Genomic DNA, 23,158 nt, shown 5'->3' with positions numbered 1-23,158 from the left:
AGCGCGAAGCTACGGTCTTGGAAATAGGAGCAGTGGTTGCCCCTGGGGCGGCAGAGGGGCTGCTGGAAGGACCACCTCCTGCGTTGGAATGGTGCCACCTGCTGATCTGGTGACGCCCCCTCAGGTGTGCACATCTGCAAACACCCACACACGTTAGATCTGAACGCGCCACTCAATGCGATGAATACCTCAGGAAAAATCAAATGGAAGAGCCCCAGAGCCCCCGGGTATTTCCTGCTTTGAGCCAGCCCACGCCCTGCCCGCTGGCCCCATGCCCACACTCCTCACAGCCTCTGAGACCCGCCCCCAGCTCTGCCACTCACCTCTTCCTCCCCTCCAGCCACACACACAGCCCTTCAGGCCTCCCTCAAACCCCAGACTCCTTCGCTCAGGGTCTTTGCTGGCTGCTCCCCTCCCGGAATACTTTCCCCCCAGCCCTTCCCGGGCTGGCCCCTTCCCCTCATTTAGGCCAATGTCTCCTCCCTGGTTATATTTTCACCCTGACTCAGAGAACCATGTCAATGTACCTTGATCGCTTTTATGTCCACCTGTTCATATCTGCTTCCACATCTGGGCTGCCTGCTTCGCACGGCAGGGCTGAGTTAGCTGGGTCCCAGGGCCTAGAGCAGTGCCTGGCCCTTGGTAGGTGCCCCCAGACCTCTGCTGAACAAATGAATGGGACCGTAGCCGCCTACAGATGCCTCGCCACCCCTGTGCCGGGTACCCCCTCCTACACACTTAGGTCCACAAACTAACCGTTTGTGTAGCTGGGGTTAAAGCCCCTCCCTCCCCCATCTTCAAGGCTGTGCATTCAACCCCACATGGAAGCCCCTCCCCGGAGAGAGCTGGATCAAAGCACCAGCGGTCTTTAATGGCTCTGTAGCCCTGAGGGCCTCTGCTTCTCAGTGCCTTGGTCTCCCCATCTGTGGCATGAATGGCTAGCCAAGGCGACCTAGGTCGGACCCTCAACTGTGAAGTGCATACAGTCTCCTGGGCACGGGTTCACAGGCAGATTCGACGGCACCGTCCTGCATGGGGTCTGACGTTCTGAATTTCTGATGTGCTCAGATGCCCCTGCTCCCCAGACCACGCTTTGAATCGTGAGAGTACAGAGGGGAGGCTCTCAAAGTGTGGCCCCCAGACCAGCAGCAGTGCCTGGGAACCTGTGAGGAAAGCCCAGTCCCAGGCCACGCCCCGCCCTCCCGAATCTGGAATTCTGGGTCAGGGCCAGCAATTGTGTCTCCCCAGCCGTCTGCCGGGCACTGCCGAGAGCAGAACTGGTTCTCAATCTCGGTGCCCAACCCCATCACCCGGGAAGCTTAAAAAATCTTTCTATCCGGGTCCCACCCTCCCTCCAAAATCCTAATTTAATAGGAAATGAGGCTTTTTTTTTTTTAATGACGTTCTCCAGGCAATCTGAATGTCTCGTCAGAGTGGAGGATCCTTGATCCAGAGGGTGCTGGGCCTCTGGGAGCATCACCGTCTCCCAGACATACCCAGGCAGGCCTAATTCCTCTGCATTCCTGCCTAGGCCTCTCACTGGCTGCCTTCTTATATTTGGTTATTTTTCCCTCCCTCCCCAAACACAACAATTCAAAATATTCCCAGCTCCCAGACAATAAACAAAGCTGAGGAGGCAAGCTCCCTGACTGTTTTGTTCCCACTTATGGCCTGATCCAAGACTGGCTTGATTGGGCCCTCAGGACTGGTCATCTGAGCCAGACAGGGTGGGCCCCTGGCATGCCAGCCGCCCCAGCTCCACTCCTGGAATCCCAGAATCCGTCAGCTCTAGGTGACCCCAGGCGCCCTCCGTGGCCACTTCTCCGGGGAAATGGAGGCTCAGAAAGGACAAGTGATTTGTCCCAGGACACACAGCAGTGCCGAGAAGGCCCCTCTTCTCTGTGATTTCTGGCTGTAGGGCAGATGTGTGGGCTCTAGGGGTCAGAGAGACGTGTGTTCGGTTCTAGGCTCTGCCCCTTACCAGCTGTGACCTTAGGCAAGGGACCAGTCCCTAACTGAACCTCAGTTTGTCCATCTGTAAAATGAGGATGGCACTAGAGCCCCTTCCAGGGCTACTGTGAAGGTCAGGGCTTGTACAAGGTGAGTCCTTATAATGATTTCATCATTCTGATTCTTTTTGCCAAGTTGGCAAAGCCAGCTGGCATGAGCAAGTGAGAAGCCCATGTGGAGGACGGTGGGAAAGGGAGATATAGGAGATTATCTGTCAGATCTCAGATGCCTGACCTGGGGTAAGAGGCTCGTTTTAGAGGACGGGAAGGGAAGAGACAGGTCTAGGTCTAGATTGCCAAGGGGGATCCTAGTCAGGCCCTGGGGTAGGAGAGAAGCCAATGCCCTTCTTGTGCAAGGGGGGGAACCGAGGCAGTGAGGGCGGAGGTGGCTGCCACATGGGCCCTGAACCTGGTCTCCAGGGGTGTTATCATCGCTTGTGCTTAGACGCTATTTGCTATTTTTAAGCCTGGTCTTCTCCACTTGTGTATAGAAAGCCTTGGGCCCAGAACATTCCTTAATTTGACAAATGCATTGTCCTCTATGGGTCGGCAGTTGAGAAAACAGAGATGACACCAGGCCATTCCTCACACTGGTGGGGCTGCCCCCAGGCTTCAAAGAGACCCACATGTATCTGTCTTGATATTGACAAATTACACATCAAGCTACTGCGCTCTTAACTAGAAGCTATCCTGCTCTCTCACCTTGGCAGGTGTATTTTCATGGCGACCCAGGGGCCAGGTTTGAATGAAAATTTCTCAGTCTCCTTGGAGTTCTATACCTCAAGTGGGGGCAGGGGAGAACCCATCCTCCGCCTGTGGCCATGGCTGGTGGCCCCCCTCACCCCTCTCCTGCCACCCCTGGCTCTGCCCTCACCCTTGAGCAGCTTGGCACACTCACCTATATGGACAACCCGGACTCCCATTCCACCTCAGCCACACCCGCACTCCCTCGCGGAGCCCCGCTTGTCCACCCTCGGGCCTGGTGCACACCGTGGACCTCTCCACCCTCAACTGGATGGATGGGGGAGGGGCTGACACTGGAGCACTCGGGGCTGGGGTACTGTAGCGTGCCGGCTCCGTATGTACACCTCCCTTTGACCCTGCAGAACCCTCATTCTGGGGGAAGGTGTGCAGCAGGGGAGGGTCCCAGAGAGGTCCTCTGAGGTGTGTGCCCCTCTGTCTGGGGCAGTAACAGTATGGCCTGCACACAGTTGATGGGAAGATGAAATGGGTTAATGCAGGAACAGGACTCGCTCATGAAGAGGCACAATTAGCATTATGGCTGGTGATGTTGAAAACTCCCATGGCAGTTGAGGTTTGGCAGAGAAACCAGGAGCTTGCAGCCTGGCAGATGGAGAAAATCAGTGTTTATTGAGCTTCTGCCATGTGCCAGGCACTGAGTCAAATGCTCACAGACATGACCTCAGAGGAAGGGACCCATTTCACAGATGAGGAAACTGAGGCTCAGAGATAATGAGCCGCCCACCCAAGGCCACACAGTGGAGCTGGGATTTGAACTCAAGTATATCAGATTCTACGTTCTAAGCCTTGCTCCTTCACAGGGGCCATAGCAGGCAATGGAAGCTAAGAGATGAAGAGAGAGAAGCAGAGGGAGAGGGAAGAGGGTGGCCACCTGGTCAGACGAGGGGGAAAGAGATGCCTGGTTTGGGGATGGGCCCCATGACCTCCATTGTTTAGCATGTGACTATATGTAACAGGACAAGGACGGCTGCCTGCATCGACCCTGATTTTCAATACGGACAGTCTAATGAAGCAAGAAGTAAAAAAATCTTGTGATCATCACGTGAATTATAACCCTCGGTGTGAGCCAAGTTTTGCTCAGGTCCAACTGCCTTGAAGCATAGTAATAATTCTGCATGGCCTTCACTTGGCTACAACTGCTATGGGATTAGGACACACAGGCTGAGTCTGTTTGCTTGGCCTTCAGAGCTTATTGCCCCTACTCTGCGTCCCTGTGCTTGGTCCATGGCCACCCGAGTATGACCCAGGACTGCTGGATGGGACCAAGAAGTCTCTCACATGTAATTTCCTGGAAAGCACATAGGAGTTCGGTTCAAATCCAACCTTGGCCACCAGCACTGTGTGACCTTGGACAAATCACTGAAGCTCTCTGGGCCTCAGTTTCCTCAAACATAAGAGGAGGATGGGCTTGGTGGGGGATGGCCACCCCTGAAATTCTAATCATTGGACACATCTCAGGATGAGACATTTTCGGGTAATAAGGGAGTTTTCTCTCTTCAATTCTCATTTCCTCCCTCTGATACATGGAGACGTCTCTGCTGGGGGCTTGTGTGTCTTCAATGCCCTTTGTCAACTGTTCGTTTTCTTTTCCAACAAAGACATCCCCAGATCAGAGCCGTCAGGCAACTTCCTCCAGCTAGATTAGCCAGTTTTCATTGTCTTTACTTTTAAAGCACCTACTATTTATGGAAAGGATCATGGTCTTCCATTTCTAGCAGCGATGGGAGATTTACTTTTCAGCAAAATGTGTGCTTTTTAGCAAAATGTGTTGTTTAAAAACGAGTCTGTTTGAAGGAAAAAAATTAAATGAGTAATGCTTTAGGAGGTATATTAGTTTCCTAAGGTTGCCGTAACAAAGTACCACAAACTGGATGGCTTAAAAACCACTAAAATGTTTTCTTTCACCTTTCTGGAGGCCAGAAGTCTGAGATCAAGGTGTCAGCAGGGCTGTGCTCCCTCTGAGGCTCTGGGCAGAAACCTTCCTTGCCACTTCCTAGCTTCTGGTTGCTCCTATCAATCTTTGCTGTTTCTTGGTTTGCTGCTGTATTTCTCCCATCTCTGCTTCGGGGGTCACCTGGCCTTCTTCGCATGTGTCTCTGAGTTCACATGGCCACCCTCCTCTGCAGCCAAATATCCCTCTTCTTCTTCCTCTTTTTTTTTTTTTTTTGAATGTATTTATTTAGCCTGCACCGGGTCTTAGTTGCAGCATGCAGGCTTCTTAGTTGTGGCGTGCGGGACCTTTAGTTGTGGCATGCGTGTGGGACCTAGTTCCTTGACCAGGTATGGAACTGGGCCCCCTGCATTGGGAGTGTGGAGTCTTACCCACTGGACCACCAGGGAAGTCCCCAAATTTCCCTCTTCTTATAAGGACCCTGGTCACATTGGATAAAGGCCACCCTAATGTCCTCATCTTAAACTTGATGACATCTGCACAGACTCTACTTCTGAATAAGGTACTGGGGGTTAGGATTTCAACATATCTTTTCTGGGGACACAGTTCAACCCATAAGTGAGTTGTAGCAAAAGAAAAACTTGTACAGGGAGACCTACTTGACAAAGATTTGGGGAACTCTGCCCAGGACATAGGAGCACAGGAAAGGGAGCCAGGGGGCCAGGGTCCTGCCCCAGCCCTGCCCTCGTGACTGGGGGCACCTTGGGCAATCCCATCATACCTCTCTGAGCCTCGGTTCCCTGGGGTTTTCAAACTGGGTTCCTCAGAGTCTCAAGGGGACCTGGGGAGGGTTGGTGGCAAAGGTCAAAGGGGGCAGGACCCCAGATCCCCTACATCACCATCACTTGCCTCCAACCATTACAGGGACAGTGGCAAAATATTCTGTTTGACAAAAAGCCACCAAAATAACTTAAAAACACTTAAAACCCATTGGGTTATCGGATTGTGGGACGCCTCCCAGCCCGACACATGCTGATTTGATTTGATTTGATTTTTTATAAATTTATTTATTTACTTATTTTTGGCTGCATTGGGTCTTCGTCGCTGCGCGCGGGCTTTCTCTAGTTGCGGAGAGCGGGGGCTACTCTTTGTTGCAGTGAGCGGGCTTCTCATTGTGGTGGCTTCTCTTGTTGCGGAGCACAGGCTCTAGGCACGTGGGCTTCAGTAGTTGTGGCACATGGGCTCACTAGTTGCGGCTCATGGGCTCTAGGGTGCAGGCTCAGTAGTTGTGGTGCACGGGCTTAGTTGCTCTGCGGCATGTGGGATCTTCCCGGACCAGGACTCGAACCCGTGTCCCCTGCGTTGGCAGGCGGATTCTTAACCACTGTGCCACCAGGGAAGTCCCCACGTGTTGATTTTAATTTATTCCCCTCCCTTGGCCTTGCTGCTCCCTTTTCTCTGGGAAGAAAGAGCCTCTTTGCACAGATTTCGCCCTCAGGAAGGTCCCGGTCTCAAATCTACCCCCTGAACCCCACCAAAGAAGAACCCAAGGAGGCAGCTAGCCCTTGCTCCAGCCCACCCGGGACCTTTCCGTTCCCTTAACTTGCCGTTGAGTGTCTTCCTGCCTTGAGGAGTTGGTGCCCACTGTCCCCTCTGCTGGGAACCTTCTTCCTCCCCTTTCTTACCCAGTCAGTTTGCTCAAGCTTGGTCCCGCCCTCGGAGAAGTATTCCCTGACCCTCCTAAACCAGCGAAGCCCCTTCCCTGTTTTATAATCTCTAGAATATGGTTCATCCCTGCCTATGCATCAGACTCACCTTGGAAGCGTTTTTTAAATGCTGTTCCTGGGGACCCACTTCCTGAAACTTGATTCCTTTGGTCTGGTGTCAGGTGCGAGAATCTGCATTTTAACCTGCTCCCCACCTCATTCTAACATGCAGCCAGGACTGAGAACTGCTGAGGAATAATTACGATGATCCGAAGGACCCCTTATCTGTGCTTCTCACAGCCATCAATTTGTTGAAAAATGAAATTGAGAAAAAAAAAAACCTGATTTAGTGGGAAAACTTGAAATTCTATGAAGCTGTCTGGAAACTTGAGCCCAGGTGCCTTGAATAGTCAAGCTCCACCGTAGAAAAATCAGTCTGATGGATGCGGGCTGCTCCAGCCCCGAGGGGTGACGTGTACTATGTGGTATAGGCATCACATCGCTTTTCTAATCCCCAGTCACATTGGGGCTCGGGCCTTGGAGAGAGGACTGAGGGCCCTAGGCTATAGCTGGTGACGGCTACCATTTCTGGACAATGTTGCATCTGCCCAGCCCAGAGTGAAGCACTTTATGTGCTTGTCTTCCTGAATCTTTGTCACCTTCCTGTGAGGAAAGCATCATCTTCAATCCCATTTTACAGAGGAGGAAACCGAGGCCCAGAGAAAGCAGTAGCTTGCCCAAGGCCTGACCCTTACTGGGAAGCAGGAAGGCTGGGCTCTACACAGGCAGACTCCAAAGCCTCATTTTTCTCAGGCTTGGCCCTTAGGACACCCACAGGGGAAACACCAAGGGCTCTTGTCAGTGGCACCTGTGTGCCCTGCTAGTCTGGGCAGGAACCATTGCCGGTCATCAGATGCCTGGGCCTGGCACATGCTGGCTACTCAGATTCCCAGTGGGCTGGGCCAGCAAGGCTGGAGCCAGGCAGTCGGGTGGGGAGGCCACTGTGCTCCCCTCCCTTGGAGGGAGGCCTGCACTTGGAGCGGTGCCCTGCTGCTTTGGCCACCCTTCAAACCTCAGGACGGATTTAGTGTCCTTAATCCTCCTCTTGAGTCAAGCGCCTGCTTGTCACCGGCCTGCCTGGGACCCCTCTGAACAGCCTCTTTGGTGAGGCCTGCCTTTCCGAGCTCAAAGGCCCACAGGTCTGTGTCTTTGGGAGGGTCAGTGGGCTGGAGTCCACCCGGCTGTTTTGTCACTACGAGCCTCCTTTGTAAAATGAAGACTGTCTCCGCAGCAGATTGGCAGATGACCTTGATGCTGTGTAGTCCTCCCCATTAAGAGGTGGGGTCTGCTGCTACCGCCATGATTCGGGGCTGCCCTGTGACTTGCTCAGGCTAATAGAATGCAGCGGGAGTGACGATGTGCCGGTTTCAAGTCTGGGCCATGAGAGGCCTTACAGCTTCTGCTCTTGCTGTCTCAGAACCTTTCCCCTGCCACTTGAAAAAGCCCAGCTAGCCCACTGGCAGATGAGAGACCATGTGGAGAAGCCCACCAGCTTACCATAGACTCAGGCCAACAGAGAACCACCCAGCTGAGCCAAGCCCAAATTGCTAACCCATGAAATTGTGAGCCAAATAAGTCGCTACTATTTTAAGCCACTTAGTTTCCAGATGTTTGTTACGCAGCTAGAGCTAACTAATACCTCCTCTTCCAATCCTCTTTGGCTGGGGAGGAGTAAGGAACACTTTGGACAGTGCCTACCACAGAGAGGATGCCCACTAAGTGCTGGTCTTCTCCTGCTCCTGCGTCAACGGTGAAAGAAAGAAGGTGAGGCCTCTTGTGGGGTTGGTGATTTTTACCACCAATTTTATCTCACCTGAGATTAGTTCCCTTCTCCATGTCTTAGTTATAGAGGGTCTCCTGTTGGTGGCTTGGGGTTAGGTACCCTTCATGCCCTCCTTGACTAGTGTTTTAGATCCCAGGGAATCCATGGGAACACCCAAGAGAGAGCATGTTGAGAGAGAAGGGAACCCCAGCCTTGAAGGAGTGGACCTCAGAAGAGGAGCTCATAAAGGGGCCTGAAGACGAGTGGGGGCGATTGAGGGAAGAGGGCATGTCCTGGGAGCCCAGGGAAGAGCATGGGAATCATGAAGGAGGAGGAGGGGTTAACCGAGTCAGTGGAAGAGGATTGACAGTGACAACTGGATGTGTCCACCTGGAGGCCAGCCATCAATGGCCCTGGAGATGGGATTCTGTGGAGTGTAGGGGATGGAAGTCTGAGCACAGTGGCTCAGGGAGTGAGCTGGTGAGCAAGGGAAGGCATGCAGTGTGGACGTATTATGTTCCCCAATATTCTCTTATGTATGCATTTCTTCAGTTCTATTAGGAGCACCTCCTATGCCCCGACGGTCTGGGGGATACAGAAGTAAACAGTACAGTCTACATCTTCAAGAAACGTGAGATCCATGAAGAGACACAGAGACCATGGACAAATGAATAAATGAACCAATGAATGAGTGAAATCTTCTTGGGTAAATGCCCCCAAGGGCTAGCCTTTCGCCCCAGCATAGCACTGGGGCCCAGCACACAGGCTCTGGGGTAGGACAGCCCCAGCTCTCATACGTCCAAGCTGTGTGACCTTGGGCAAATGACCTCACCTCTCTGGGCTATGGCCTCTTCCCCTGTGCAGTGGAGCTGTGGTAGCTTCAGACTCTTTGGGCAGAAGGAGCAGGGGGACCTCGAGGAGGGAGGGCTCAGTGATCAGCATGTGGGTGGGAGAGGCTCCCCTTGGCTGGCGGATCCCCCAGGGAGCTGTAAGTTTGATCTTTTTGTTTTCGTGAAACACACCTGACCAGGTGAATACCTGTTTTTTTTGTTTTCTGTTTTTTTTTAAGAAGGGGAAAAGAAAATGGGGGAAGAGTTGTCTGTGGAGTGGAGGAAGGAAGGTGAGGGGCACGAGGGACACAGGACAGGGTAACGGTGGCGGGAAGGCCCCTGAGCCCTGCCCGAGTGCAGCTCCTATTCTCAGCTCTCCGATGGACCGCGTTAGTTCATTTAATCCTCACGGAAGCCCAGCGAGGCAGGTGCTGTGATCATCTGCACTTTGCCAACAGGGAAATGAAGCAATCCGCCCTGTGTGACAGAACCTGGGAGGACTGGAATTCCAGGACTGGAATCCTGGCGGCCTGATTCCAGAGCGGTGGGGGCAGGGGGTGGCTGTCTGAGCAGACAGAGCCTGGGTTGAGGAGCTCGCAGCCTTGGGTTGGGGCCCGGAACTGCCACAGACTTGCTGCGGGACCCTGGCCCTCTTCGGACCTTGGTTACCCTACCTGTGCCAGAAAGGGGCTAAGCCCAGCCATCTTGAACTCCTAGAGGGTCCCCTCTCTTGGCCTCTTCCTGATCCTCACTGGGGCTTAAATGCCCCATCAGTCCCTGTCCCCAGGCCATGGGGATGCAATGCCCAAGGCCTGTCCCTGACTCAGGCCCTGCCTCCTGCCCGGCCTCTGTCAGAACCCTCCTCACTGGCTCACTTCCACTTGAGCTCCCGGGGAAAAGCCAACTCACATGTCACTCTCTTGCTAAAGAACCTTCAGTGGCTCCCTATTGCCCTTCGAATGATCAAATCCCTCAGCCCAGCCCTCAAGTTCTCATAAGCCTACCTCTCCACCGGGACTGCCAGCTGCCTCCCCTAAACTCTTCTGACCGGCCACATGAAAGGATTCTCCTTCCTTTAGGCTTTTCCCACTGTTATGCCTCTGCTTCAGCAGCCCCTCTGTGGGTCCACCCCCCTATTCCCCAGGCCAAGCAGAGGGCTCCTCCTGAATTAGGGGACAGAGCTTGGTAATTTGTCTCACCATTGTGCATTTTGTGCAATTACTCCTGTGCTCCTTGAGGCTGGGGGCAGAGTCTGGCCCTCTTTGTACCCCCTGCACCCCTGCACCCCCTCCCCAGGCTCACGGGGAGGATGGAACAGTGGTGGGCTCTCAGCCCAAGAAGCCACAGGAGACAAGCCTCAGTGGAGTCCCAGTGTCCTAACAGGGGACTATCAGGCAGCAGAGACTTAGCATCTAGGCCTAAGGGGCCTCCAAACCTAAGCGAACCTCAGAAGCTGGCAACCCCCCCATCCTGCACCCAAAGCATCTCAGAAGACACCAGCCAGAGGCTTACCTGAGGCCGTTGTTGCCAACGGTGGTTCTGCTGCGAACAGCTGTACCCTGTGCCAATTTCCATGACTGATAGAGCTGCATCAGTCAGCAGTGGAAGGAAATCCTCAGCTCACTGCCGACTCCAGGTACTTCTTCCAAGTGGGAGGTTTCCTTGAGACCAAAATTGGTGTGCCCTGGGGTTGGCAGGAGGCGCCTGGCACCGAGCCTGTCTTCTTGGCCTCCAGGAAGCTCAGATCCCTCTGCCTGGCTAGAGGGAAGAGGCACTCTTAGAAGGGAGCTGGGGCTGGGAGATGAGGCTGGGACAGAGACAGGGATGGGGGACCCGAGAGGTGGCCCAGAGGTGGGCTGGAGGTGGGTGAGGTCATCAGAGGCCACTGCAGGTCCCTTGAGCTGGGCTGGCCTGACTCAGCCGGGCTTCAGGCACGCGGTCACATGACAGCTGGGGCAAAGGCCCCGATTTCCAGGACACCGCGGCCAGGCCCCTTCCCTAGCTGTGTGTGGTGGAGGAGGCTTTTCAAATAACGCGACCCTCACAGGGGGCTGCAGGAATTCAGTGCGACGAGAAGCAAGTGCAGTTCTCAGTACAGGGCCCAGGCAGGGGAGGCCCCCATGAGCAGGCGCTGTTAGAACTTCAGTCCTCGTGAGAGCCCCACGAGGCGGGGGCACTGCAGATGCCACTTCACAGATGAGGCCCAATCCCCCGGAAGTCGAGACTTTCTCCCCAAAGCAGTGGCCCCCGACTGTCCTCTCCACGTGCGCAGCTCTGTGTCAGCCTCTGCCACAGTCTCCTAGCCTCCATCTCACCCCTCCAGTCCTCCTCTCTCAGCTCGCTCTGCAAGGCTCGGCCCCCAGAACCTTCGGTGGCTCCCCGCTACCTGCAGAACAGAGAACAGCCCCTCCTTTGGTGCTCCAGGAGGCCTTGACATCTGGCCACACCCTCCTTCCAGCTCTCCCCCTCCTTGGTGCCCAGATGTGCCCTCTGCTCTGCCCCTCCTTGCCCTGGTCACTCTGTTCTCTTCATCTGACACTTTGTCCAGTCCCTGCTGAACACCCTCCATTCTCCAGGCACCATCGAGGGCCACCCCCTCCGGGAAGCCTGCTGCATTTCCCAGTCCCAAGGAACCCCCAGCTCCTGGACGTCCGTGACATTTTTCCCACCCTGCCCTTGCAGCTTCTGTACTTACAGGGGATTTGGAGTTGGACCAGCCAAGACTCAGTAAGTCATTCTGCCTCTCTGATCCTCCATTTGCCCATCTGTAAAATGGGACTTGAGACTACCAGCTGCTCCCTTGGCCTGTTGGAAGAATGAAAAGAAGGCACAGATGCAAAATGAGCTTTGTCATCTCCAAGTTCCAGACACGTGGGAGAACCACCCCGGCGTGGTCTCCCCGGTAGCCACCCCCTGTGGCCAAGAGGACTCTGCTTTAGGGGGAGGGAGCACAAGCCTCCCCATTGCCCATGGCCAGTGACAGGTCTGGGGTGGGTGTGCCACCAGGTTCTGGCCAATGAAACGTAAGAGAGAGTCTGCTGAGGGGCTTTTGGGAAAGGTTTTCCTCATGGGGAGAAGAGAAGGACACCTCACTGTTCAGGGGAGGAAGTTGTTGCCCCGTCTCTCCCAGCTGAGGGCACTTGGTAACCAGAGCTGGAGCCGTCATCTGTGTCCATGAGGGAAGGTGTCTCTGACATGCTGAGGAAGGTGTCATCGCTGAGGGTGGGAAGTCAGAAAGTGCTGGGGTCCCTGGGACAGCACTGAGCTACTGAGTCCCCCTGGGATCAGAGCTGAGACCTGAGTGACAAGAGCCAGCCGTGTGGTAATTGAGGGGAAGGGTGTTGCAGGCACAGGGAACAGCCAGTGCAAAGGCCCAGGCAGGAGGGAGCTTGGTGTATTCTGGACCAGTGTGTGTGCGTGTGTGCGTGTGTGCATGTGTGCGCATGTGTGTACATATGTGCGCACGTGCGTGCGTGTGCATATGTGCGCATGTGTGTACATATGTGTGCGCGTGCGTGTGTGTGTGCGTGTGTGGCTGGAGCAGGGAGAGTGAGGGGGAGAGTGACAGGGGATGACATCAGGGATGGCAGGGGCAGGATGACACAGGACCACACAGGCCACAGCCAGACCTTTAGATTTTATTCATTGTACCCCAACTTTTATTATAAAAATGTCCTAAAATTTGAAAAATTTGAAAGAATATAGAATAAACACTCATATATTCCACCTAGTTTCAACCACTAGGTTGTTTGGTTTTTTTATATTTATTTATTTTGGCTGCACTGGGTCTTAGTCGCAGCATGCAAACGCTTAGTTGAGGCTTACATGCGGGATCTAGTTCCCCGACCAGGGATAGAAACCTGGGCTCCCTGCACTTGGGAGCACAGAGCCTTACCCACTGGACCACCAGGGAAATCCCACAACCACTGTTAATGTCTTGGCATATTTGCCTTATCTTCACATAGGTGTGCTTTTTTCTTTCTTTTGTTTTTGGCTTGCAGGGTCTTAGTTGTCCAAACAGGGACTGAACCCAGGCCACAGCAGTGAATGCCGGGAATTCTAACCACTAGGCCACTGGGGAACTCGCTCCCCTGCCACCCGCCTGCCGCCCGCCACACACACACACACACACACACTTTCATTTTCCCCTTAGAATTTTTTTTTTTTTTTTTTGCGGTACGCGGGCCTCTCACTGTTGTGGCCTCTCCCGTTGCGGAGCACAGGCTCCGGACGCGCAGGCTCAGCGGCCATGGCTCACGGGCCCAGCCGCTCCGCAGCATGTGGGATCTTCCCGGACCGGGGCACAAACCCATGTCCCCTGTGTCGGCAGGCGGACTCTCAACCACTGCGCCACCAGGGAAGCCCTCCCCTTAGCATCTGAAGAAAACTTGAGAACTTTATGCCTTCTGACTCCTAAATACTTGATCATATGTCTCCTAAGAGCGAGGACGTTCCTCTGCATAAGTACATTACCATTATTACTAGAGAAAATTAAAATGATTCCCTAATTCTCAATCCATTCTCAAGTTGACCCTGAATGTCTCATGTGGCTGGGTCTTCCCTCCTTCCTTCTTTTCTTTCCTGGACCCAGGATCTAATGAAGGATTACATGTCGCACTTGACGACTATGTCAAATTCTTTTAAGCTAGAACAGTCTCCCACCTGTTTCCCCTGACACAGACTTTGTAAAAAGTTTATTCATTCAATTGCCTTATTAAATTGAGGTTTGTCGCACATTCAGTGAACAGATTTTCAGGATGCAGCTTGGTGAATCTTTACACATACAATCACCACCCAGGTCAAGATAGAGAACATTCCCACCCACCCAGAAGGTTCCCTTCACTCTCCCAGGCGATCCCCACCCCGCCCAAGGCAGCCAAGGATCCATCCATCGCCGCAGGCTGGTTCAGGTGTCCTGGAGCTCTGTGGACACGGGGCCAGACAGCGTTCTCGGGCAGGGCTGCTTCTGCTCAGCCTGACACCCGCAGGAAGCGCCAGGATGCAGGAGCCTCAGCTCCGGGCGGAACACACTTTACACAGTTTCCTGTTGTCCTGTCGGGGGGCGTTTGGGGTGTGTCTGGGGACACTGAGTATGGGGTCCAGGACAGCTGTAGTGTCTACTGGTTTCCTTGTGGTGTCACCTAATGTGTCCTGATGTCGTATGAAGCAAAACGCATCGAATTCACCAAGTCAAGATTTTGCAGGTAGGGCTGTGCCTCACGTATCACATCCCACCCAGAGATGCCCAGGATGGCAGGTGGTCCCACCGTCTGTGATCTCAGGTGGGTCAGGCAGTGGCCCCAGAGCTTTCCACCGTTAAGGTAAGTTTTCGTTTTTCTGTCAGGGTCAGTGGAGGGTTTTGAGCAGGAGAGTGACAGGGTCTGATTTACGTTTGTAAAGACCACTTTGAGTTCCATTTGGAAGAGAACAGACTGCAGGGGGCAAGGACAGAGCATGGAGACCAGTGAGGGGGCTACTGCAACAGTCCAGGCGAGTGGGCAGTGCTACAGCGGTGGCAGTGGAGGGGACGATTGTGCCTGCAGCCCCTGCGTGGACTGGGCCCTCCTTCAACATCGGCTGGTCCGGGCTGAGCTTCCAGAGGGCAGAGACTCACGCACCTCTGCATGACCAGCACCCATTGCCCAGTTTGGGGCCTGGCAGAGAGGACATCCTAGTCATACCTGGGTGTGACTGAATTTGGGGAAACTGTGGCTTTTGTTTTTAAGATTTTTTTTGATGTGGACTATTTTTTTTAATTTATTTATTGGCTTGTTGGGTCTTCGTTTCTGTGGGAGGGTTTTCTCTAGTTGCAGCAAGCGGGGGCCACTCTTCATTGCAGTGCGCGGGCCTCCCACTATCGTGGCCTCTCTTGTTGCGGAGCACGGGCTCCAGACGCGCACTCTCAGTAGTTGTGGCTCACGGGCCTAGTTGCTCCGTGGCATGTGGGATCCTCCCAGACCAGGGCCCGAACCCGTGTCCCTTGCATTGGCAGGCAGATTCTCAACCACTGCGCCACCAGGGAAGCCCAATGTGGACTATTTTTAAAGTCTAATATTGTTTCTGTTTCATGTTTTGGTTTTTTGGCTGTGAGGTATGTGGGATCCTAGCTCCCCGACCAGGGATCCGACCCGCACCCCGTGCATTGGAAGGCAAAGTCTTAACCACTGGACTGTCAGGGAAGTCCCGACTTTTGGGGTTTGATGCTGCAAAAAAACCAAAACCAAAACCAAAACCAAAAACCCCAAAAGACAGAACAAGAGTCTGACTTGGTTACCCAGCAGGCCTTGCAGCAGTTCTGATTAATAAGACTCTCAGTCCTCCGCCCCGGACACCAGGGAGGCCTCTCTGCTTTTGAGGAGCTCCATTCACATTGCCCCAGAGGGACAAACAGTGTTGACAACAGTCAGATCTGCCTCCTGGCGACAGAAAGTTCCCAGCTGAGGCCTGGGACAGAGAGCTCTCCCGGCCTCCTCAGGCCTCAGGCTCATGCCTCCCCACCGTGGTCCAGGGTGGGAGGGTCAGGCCCCTGCCTGTCATCTGTACCTGGCAAGTCGTCTCCCGGTGCCCCGGGGGTGGCTCCTGCATGAATCCTTCTGACCCAAGGTTGCCTGTGTCAGTTACCCATCACTGTGTAACACGTTACCCCGAACAACAACAAACATTGCTTACAGCTTGTGTTTTCTGTGGGCCAGGAATTTGGAAGTGCCTTAGCTGGGTGCTCTGGTCTAGGGGGGTGTCTCTCATGAGATCGCTGTCCTCAGAAGGCTTGACTGGGCCTGGAGGGCCTGCTTTCCCAGTGGCCGGCTCACAGGGCCAGCTGTCGGTGCTGCCTGCTGGTGGGAGGCCTCAGGACCTCTGCAACGGCTGCTGCCCTCATGGCAGCTGCCTCCCCGCGAGTAGGACGGAAGCTGCAACGCTGTGTGACTCAACCACGGAAGTCACACACCATCCTTTCTGCAATATCCTATGGGTTACACAGCCCTGCTTGGTGGGAGGGGCTGCACAAGGGTGTGACTATCAGGAGAGAATCTCTGGGACTCACCTTGGAGGCACACGGGCAGTTGAGGGCAAGGAACAGGGAAGAACTTCTGTCTATTTGCCCACCCTCCAGTCATCCGGTGTGCCAGGCCCTGTGCAAGGCCTTGGTGTGCAGGGGTGAGGTAAGCAGAGAAAGAACTCCATCCATTCAGAGAGTTCATTAGGTGGGCAAGCCCTGTGGGCCACGCAGGATGAACAAGCTGCCCAACCTGGACAGAGCCTCCTTAGCCAGGGCCTCGCACACCAGCCAAGGCCTCACATACACGGCTGATGTGTCAGGAGTACTGGGACAAAGGGCAAAAGGACCTAGGAGAGAGAGAAAGCTCCCGGCCCTGCAATCAGGGGAGGCCGCAGGAGGAGGTGGTGTTTGAGCTGGTGTGGACGTCCAGGAGAACTAGGCAGGTGGGGGACAGTGTCACACAGGGATCAGGGCAGATGTGGGGGCTCAAGCCCATGCCTCCTGAGACACACTCTCCAACTCCTACTTGACACAAAGCAATTGTTCACGCACTGTGTTGTGTGCCATGGCCTGAGCTGGCCACTGGGATCCAGCAGTGGATGAAACAGCCCTCACAGTGCTTCAAAGTATGGTCCTGTGTCAGGGACAGGGTCTGGAGATGCCCTTGAGATCATTACTAGTACTAAAAGTAGCTCTATTCCGGTCAAGCAATGTCCATCCATCATCTGATTGCAGTGGGCACAATCATATCCCCATTTGACAGATGAGGAAACCAAGGTTCAGGGCTGGAAGGCCTGGCCAAGGCCTACTCCCAGGCCTTGTAAGTGCGTGCCCGGGGCCCAGACAGATGCGGGTGCAGCAGCCCTTGGCCTGGCTTTCTGGGGTGCACTGGGCTGCAGGTGCTGCCCCTCTGTCACCACCAGCAGGAGATCCCTGCAGGTCCAGGGCTTCACGACGTGGGAGGAGGGCGTGTGGAGTCGTGTGGCTCAGCCTCTGTGCTCAAGGTCAACCTTATGACCAATTAGTGGGGCCCGAGAGTCACACGGGGAGGGATTTTGGGGGACTGCAGTGGAGCAAAATGTCCCTGGGCGTGACCTCCTTCCACAGGGAGAGCTGCAGAGGCCCTGGGCTACTGGGGGGCTCCTGGGGGTCTGCCCCAGCTTCAGAGCCCCAAGTTCCAGAGCCTCGCACAGATTCTCCCCTCTTCCACCCCCCCACACTTGCACAGACCACAGTGGTTAAGGCCATCACGGCTGAATGAGCACCTTGGCGAGGCAGGCATCATGCTGAATGCCATACGGGCATTACTGCACTGAGCCCCCACGGCCCTCCATGCAGGTGTGTCCGCATTTCACAGACAAGGGGACTGAGCTCAGTAAGGTCAAGTCAGTTGCCCAAAGGCACAGGCAACCCAGAGGCAATGCCTGTCAAAATATACCTGCAAAACACCCGCTCTCTCCGTCCTTGCCACCATGCTGTTTCCATCTTCTTGCATCACTCGCCTGGATGAGGCACAGGTGGGACAAAGGATGCTGAGACATCTGGGTACATTGTACAAGTTGAACACACACCTCTGGGCTCCTCTCAGTCTTTGCAAAGGTAACTAAGTCTTGAACTTGGTGTTTCTCGTTCAAATGTATTTTTATTCTTTTACTATTAATACTTATGTATGTATCTACAAATAACATGTACCAAAGGTCGTGTGTGTCTTTAATCTTTCTATAAAGAGGACCACACGAACACTCTCTTCTGGAACTTGCCTTTTCTCCCTCCGCAGTGTATTTCTGAGGTTCAGCAAGTTGGTACATGTAGCTGCAGGACATTGATTCTTCACCGATGTATAGTGGTCCACGGAAAGGCTCTTACTTAAACTGCTGCTCCTGTTTCACTCCCAATGGTTCAGGCAGGTGTGATTCTGGTTCTCATATTACAGATGAGAAAGTAGGCTCAGAGAGATCAAGGAGTTTTTCTGGGATTAGCCAGCTTCTGAGGGGCAGAAACCCCCCTACTGCGTCCCAAATGATGTGGCTCACAGCCTCCTTTATATTAAGATCTGCAAACAGAAGGGGAAGAGACCACGCAGCCGGGCTAGCACTGAGGCCGTCTCAGCCCCTGGGGGGCAGCCAGGAGGGGGCCTTGACATGATGTCCCCTGGGAAGGTAGTCCAGGGACACAACACACAAGTCACAGGGGGACTGCCTGGCTCCATAAGACACCTCCTGCCCGGGTTGCTGAAGAAGCCGGTCCTGAGCCAGACTCCACTCGAAGCCTCAGTTTCCTCAACTGTAATTTGGGGATAATCATGGTACCTGCTCAGAGGGAGGCTTGAACATTGTTTAGAGCATCTGATATTTAATGATCCTGAGGTGCGTCTACTCCAGTTTTGTCCAGATTGATTGACTGATTCATTCATTCATTCAACGAGCATGTGCTAGGCCCCTGCCCTGGGCCAGGTGCTCAGTGCGGCCCTGACGGCCCAGTGTCTATGAGAATGAGGGGTCAGGAGGGCACAGCCGCAAGCCACAGCAGACGGAGCTTTAGCCACGGACCGTGCGCTGGCTGTACGACCCTGGGCCACCCGGCTCTCTCGGCTCCTGTGGGAGAAGATGTGGGAGGTGCCCTGACCTGCATCTCCCCTCCCCGGTGTGGGCAGAGCACAGCCGGCAAGGGCACCAGGGAGCAGCCTGGAGCCCAGGGCCGCTGGCTGCTGGCGCTGTCCCCACACTGGGAGGGCCCTGGGGCGTAGCACGGACACAGCCGGCGGTCAGCTCACGCACCAGACACGGGGTCACGTCGCCCCAAGGATGGGGCTGAGGAAAACCCCTCCCCTGCCCGTCTCCTCCGCCCTCCGCCTCCCCAGGAGAGGTAGCTGCTTCTCGCAGGGTTTCCACAGCCCGCACCCCACACCCACCCACCAAAACCTTCAGCCCTTGGTGCCTGGCACAGGCCCCGCCCACCCTGCCAGGGGCGGCCGCTGTCAGGGGAGCCTGCCCACCCCCACGTCGTCGCTCGGGCAAGAGACACCGGCTTGACACAAGCACAAACCGGGCACAAGAGCCAATTCAGGTCACCCTCAGAGACAGCTCAGGGCTCAGACCACAGCAGGCCCTGCTGGAAATCTTATCTGGGGTGTCACCAAGTGCCAAGGGCCCTGTTGGTCCCTTCCACCCTACCCTGTTGCTTTATCTATTTCAACCTCCATCTTTCTCTGCCTCCCATGTCCCCAGCGGCTTCAGAGTGACCCATCGTGAGGCGATTCAAGGGGCCCACCCTCGAGGGGGATATGGCAGGCTGATGCAAGAGCTTGGTAATTGGGTCAGACAGCCTGGGTCTGATCTTGGCACTGCTACTCTCGGACCAGCATGGTGGTCTGCCCAACAATTCACATTAAATAGGTGGGCTGAGCTTTCTGCCAAAAGTTCCCAGATTTGATTCATGTCAGAGCTGGAAGAAGCCTTGGGGTGAAATCATGTCCCAGATGGGGAAACTGAGGCACAGGGTGAGTCAGGGATTGCCTGTGGTCACCCGGCAGAGCTGGGGCGAGTGTCCAGGCCTCCTGCTCTCTGGGTGGCCCTGTTAGCAAGATCGCAGCATCAGCCATTTCTCCAGAGCAGACACACACGTAATCAGCATCTTCTCTGTCTTGCCCTGCCACTGGTCGGGTGGGTACAGGGATTATAACAGCACCAACAGGGGGAGGAGGAGGGCCATGGCCTCTGCTCTGTGCGGCACTGTTCTAGGCACTTCTACCTTGAACTCACTCGATTTCACAGCAGCTCTAGGAAGCAGATGCCACTCTCCCCATTTTACAGATCAGAAAAGTGAGGCACACGGAGACTAATGCCAGGAACTTGGCACCTGGTTGTCCCCAGAGCCCTGCTCAGGAGGGGGATTAGCTCCACTCCTACGAGGAGGGGGCTTGCCTCGCCCAGGGCCACATAGCTAGAACTCCATGCTCCTGGGCCTCAGGCCTTGGGTTTGAGCCGGACAGAAGAGCGGGATGTGTGGTGCCTCTGAGGGTGCAGGCCAGAGAGGGGCTGGGTCGTGGACGTCCCAACCAGGCCCCAGCCTTGGCCTCCAAGGATGGGCGGGGTCACGGAGGCCGAGAGATGGAGGCCCACATGTGGCACCGCCCCTGACCTCCTCCCCTGGAGGCCTGCGTGTTCTCTTGCCCGAAGACTTCAAGGAGCCTGTTCTTCACCAAGCAGAGCCCTAGGCCCTCGGCGACCAGCCCCTCCTGCAAGCCTTGGGTTTGACTGCTGTTTCAAGGTTCTGCTGCTCTTTCTGGGTTTAGCTGCTGTGGGAGCTGGAGAGAAGGAGAGGGGGTCCCAGACTCCAGAAGCCCCGTGGATGGCCCACCCCTGAGTCAGTGGCAGTGGGAGGCACTCCTTACCCGCTCGCACCTGCTGAGTGATCTCGGGCTGGACTCAGAGGCCTCAGTTGTCCCGGCTGTTGGACAAGGTGGTCTCTGAGATGTTTCCAGCTGCCTATTTTCTGTATTTGGGATGCTTGAATGTCTGGGAGGGAAAGAGCCATTGATGTATGCCTCATTTATCTCAGAGACAGAGAGAGAGGGGGGCAGACACAGCCGGGACAAAAGTAGAACAGAGGAGGCACACAGGTAGAGGCGTGGAGTTGGGGGTGAGAGAAATCAGAGTTTGGAGAGGGGGGCACAAGTGAACCCGGCCAGGCCTGCCGGCCGTGAATGCCGGTGAATGGGTGAATGCCCGGTGAATGGGTGAATGCCCTCCCCGAGAGCAGACACAGGGCCCCTAACCCAGGGGCAGCTGGAGGCAGCCCGGCCTGCCAGGCCCTCTTCCCTGCCCACCACATCCGGCTTGGGCCTGGCAAGGCCTTGGGGTGGGAGAAAGGGAATAGAGGGTCAGTGTCAGCTGCGAACCACCCCATTTCCCCCAGATCTGCCTGGGGAGTCAGAATTCAGCAACTGCTCCCTTCTGCGTGTCAGCACAGGATCACCTACTCACTGGCCTTGCTGCCCACATTCTCTGCCCTTAGCGGAATCCACTGTCCGAAAGCTGCGTCCCATCTCTGGACCAACGTAAGGATGGTTTTCACTGCCTAGAATGCTTTGAACCCCTGTTCCTCCTTATGTCAGATACTGTCATGGTTCATTTTATGTGTCAATTTGGCTGGGCCACAGTGCCCAAATATATGGTCAAACGTTATACTAGATGTTTCTGTGAGAGTGTTTTTGGATGAGATTCACATTTAAATTGATGGACCCTGAGTAAAGCAGATTTTCCTGCATAATGTGGGTGGGCCTCATCCAATCAGTTGAAGACCTGAATAGAACAGAAAGACTGACCTCCCCTGAGCAAGAGGGAATTCTGCAGCAGATAGCTTTCGGACTTGAACTGTAACACTAGCTCTTCCTGGGACTCCAGCCTGCTGGCCCACTCTGTAGATTTAGGACGTGCCAGCTTCCATATCACATGAGCCAATTCCTTAAAATAAATCTTTCTCTCTATATATACTTTCTATTGGTTCTGTTTCTCTAGAGAACCCTGGCTAATACAGATGCTCTTCAAAGGACACCTCCTCCAGGAACTCTTCCTTGATCCCTAAGCAGAGTCTTCCCCTTTGCTGGTGTATCGTAGCCCTTCCTGCTGCCTCAGTTACATAGCATTTGTCACACCATATCCCACTGAATTGTAGGTCCCCGTCTCCCTTACCGGAGGGTGAGTCCTGGATATTAGGGACTGGAGACAATTCACCCAGGTTCTCAGCACAGCCCAGCACCGGGTCTAGCACAGAAGAGATGCTAGCTGGATGGATGGAAAGATGAATGGATGAATGCATGATGGAAGGAAAGTAGGAAAGGAAGGAAAAATGGATGAATAGATGGAAAGACAGGTGGGCGGGTGGATAAAAGGTGGAGTGTGGGTAGGTGGATGGATGTGTGCATGGATGGAAAGATGGAAGGAAGGATGGGTGATGGGTGGATAGATAGGTAGATAGGTCTGTGGATGGATGGACGGATGGATGGATGGGTGGATGGATGGGGTACGTGTGTGGATGGGTGGAAGGATGAGTGGGTAGGTAGGTGGATGGGTGAATGAGGTCAAGTCCCTGTAGTCAAGGAGCTCCCAGGTGGGTAGGAGGGCTACACTTGCTCACAGCTCACTTCCACCCCAAGCAGAAAGGGGGCCTTGAGAAAAGCCTGCAGATTCCCCAGGAAGTGATCTCCCCTTAGTCAGTGGGAGTCCCATTCAATCCCTTCTACAGAGACTCTATTAGGTGGTGGCCTTGTGGGTGTAGGGTTTGGAGTGTTCCATCCTTGGACTCAGTTCTGCTTTGTCCCCGCTGTGTGGACCTGGGCAAGTCACTCTTGCTCTCTGGTCTCCTCAGAGATCATATCACCCAGTGGCCAAGTGCATGAGTTCTGAAGCCTGACTGCCCGGCTCTGTCACTCCACCTTCCCCTGCCTCGATCTCCCCATAAGTAAGCGGGGATAATGCCAGTCCCTTGCCTATGGCATTGTTTTGAGGAGTAAATGAGTGAATACACATAACGTGCTTGGAACAGTGCTTGGCACACAGTTGTTACCTACGTCACAGTGCAGCTGGGAAGGGAAAATGAGATCATGTGGGTGAAATGCTTGGCCGGGTGCCTGGAGTATGGGAACCACACCATAAATTATGTTTCCTTGATCTCTAACATGATCCTGTTTTCCGGGTAGGGAAACCGAGGCTGTGAGAGGACCAGCAGCTTGGCCAAGACCAGGCAGCACATCAGGGGTAGAAGCCAGGATCCAGACCAGGCCCGGCCGCCCCCCGCCCCCCGCTCCCTGGTCTGTCCAGAAAGCCCGAGGCTGTGAAGTAGGAGAAAGATCTCAGCGGGTGACGGGCTGGGGCTATAGTGCAAGAGGCCTCCAGGCTGGAGGCCCAGCCAGGAAGGCAGGAGGCATATCTGGGGATCCACACGTCACAGGGCCTGGCCAGGGGACCAGGGGACCAGGGGGGCAGCGGGAGGGAGTTGGGAGGGGCGAGGGCAGGGGAGGAGCTGCTCAGAGGTGGGGTCTGGAAGCCATGCTCCAGGGCTCTGGCCTCGGTGGAGGTGGGATGGCGGGGTGCGGCTCTCAGGCTGTGGAGATGGGCACGTGGTGGTGGGCAGGTGAGAG

The 23,158-nt window shown here is 54.8% G+C and overlaps 1 long non-coding RNA gene across 1 annotated transcript; it reads right to left on the bottom strand.

Annotated features, from left to right (window-relative positions):
• Nucleotides 1–5,630: 5,630 nt before the first annotated feature.
• LOC117198291 (uncharacterized) lies at nucleotides 5,631–15,848 on the bottom strand. Its single transcript, XR_007479723.1, has 4 exons — nucleotides 15,690–15,848; nucleotides 11,716–11,825; nucleotides 10,533–11,406; nucleotides 5,631–6,658 (listed from the first exon to the last, which is right to left on the bottom strand). It is a non-coding gene; the product is annotated as an uncharacterized LOC117198291 (long non-coding RNA).
• Nucleotides 15,849–23,158: the final 7,310 nt, after the last annotated feature.

The sequence above is a fragment of the Orcinus orca genome, chromosome 10 (genome assembly GCF_937001465.1).
Source record: "Orcinus orca chromosome 10, mOrcOrc1.1, whole genome shotgun sequence".
Classification (NCBI taxonomy): Eukaryota; Metazoa; Chordata; class Mammalia; order Artiodactyla; family Delphinidae; genus Orcinus; species Orcinus orca.
The sequence above is the reverse complement of the archived record's forward strand: the minus strand, read 5'-3'. Positions and strand labels throughout refer to the sequence as shown.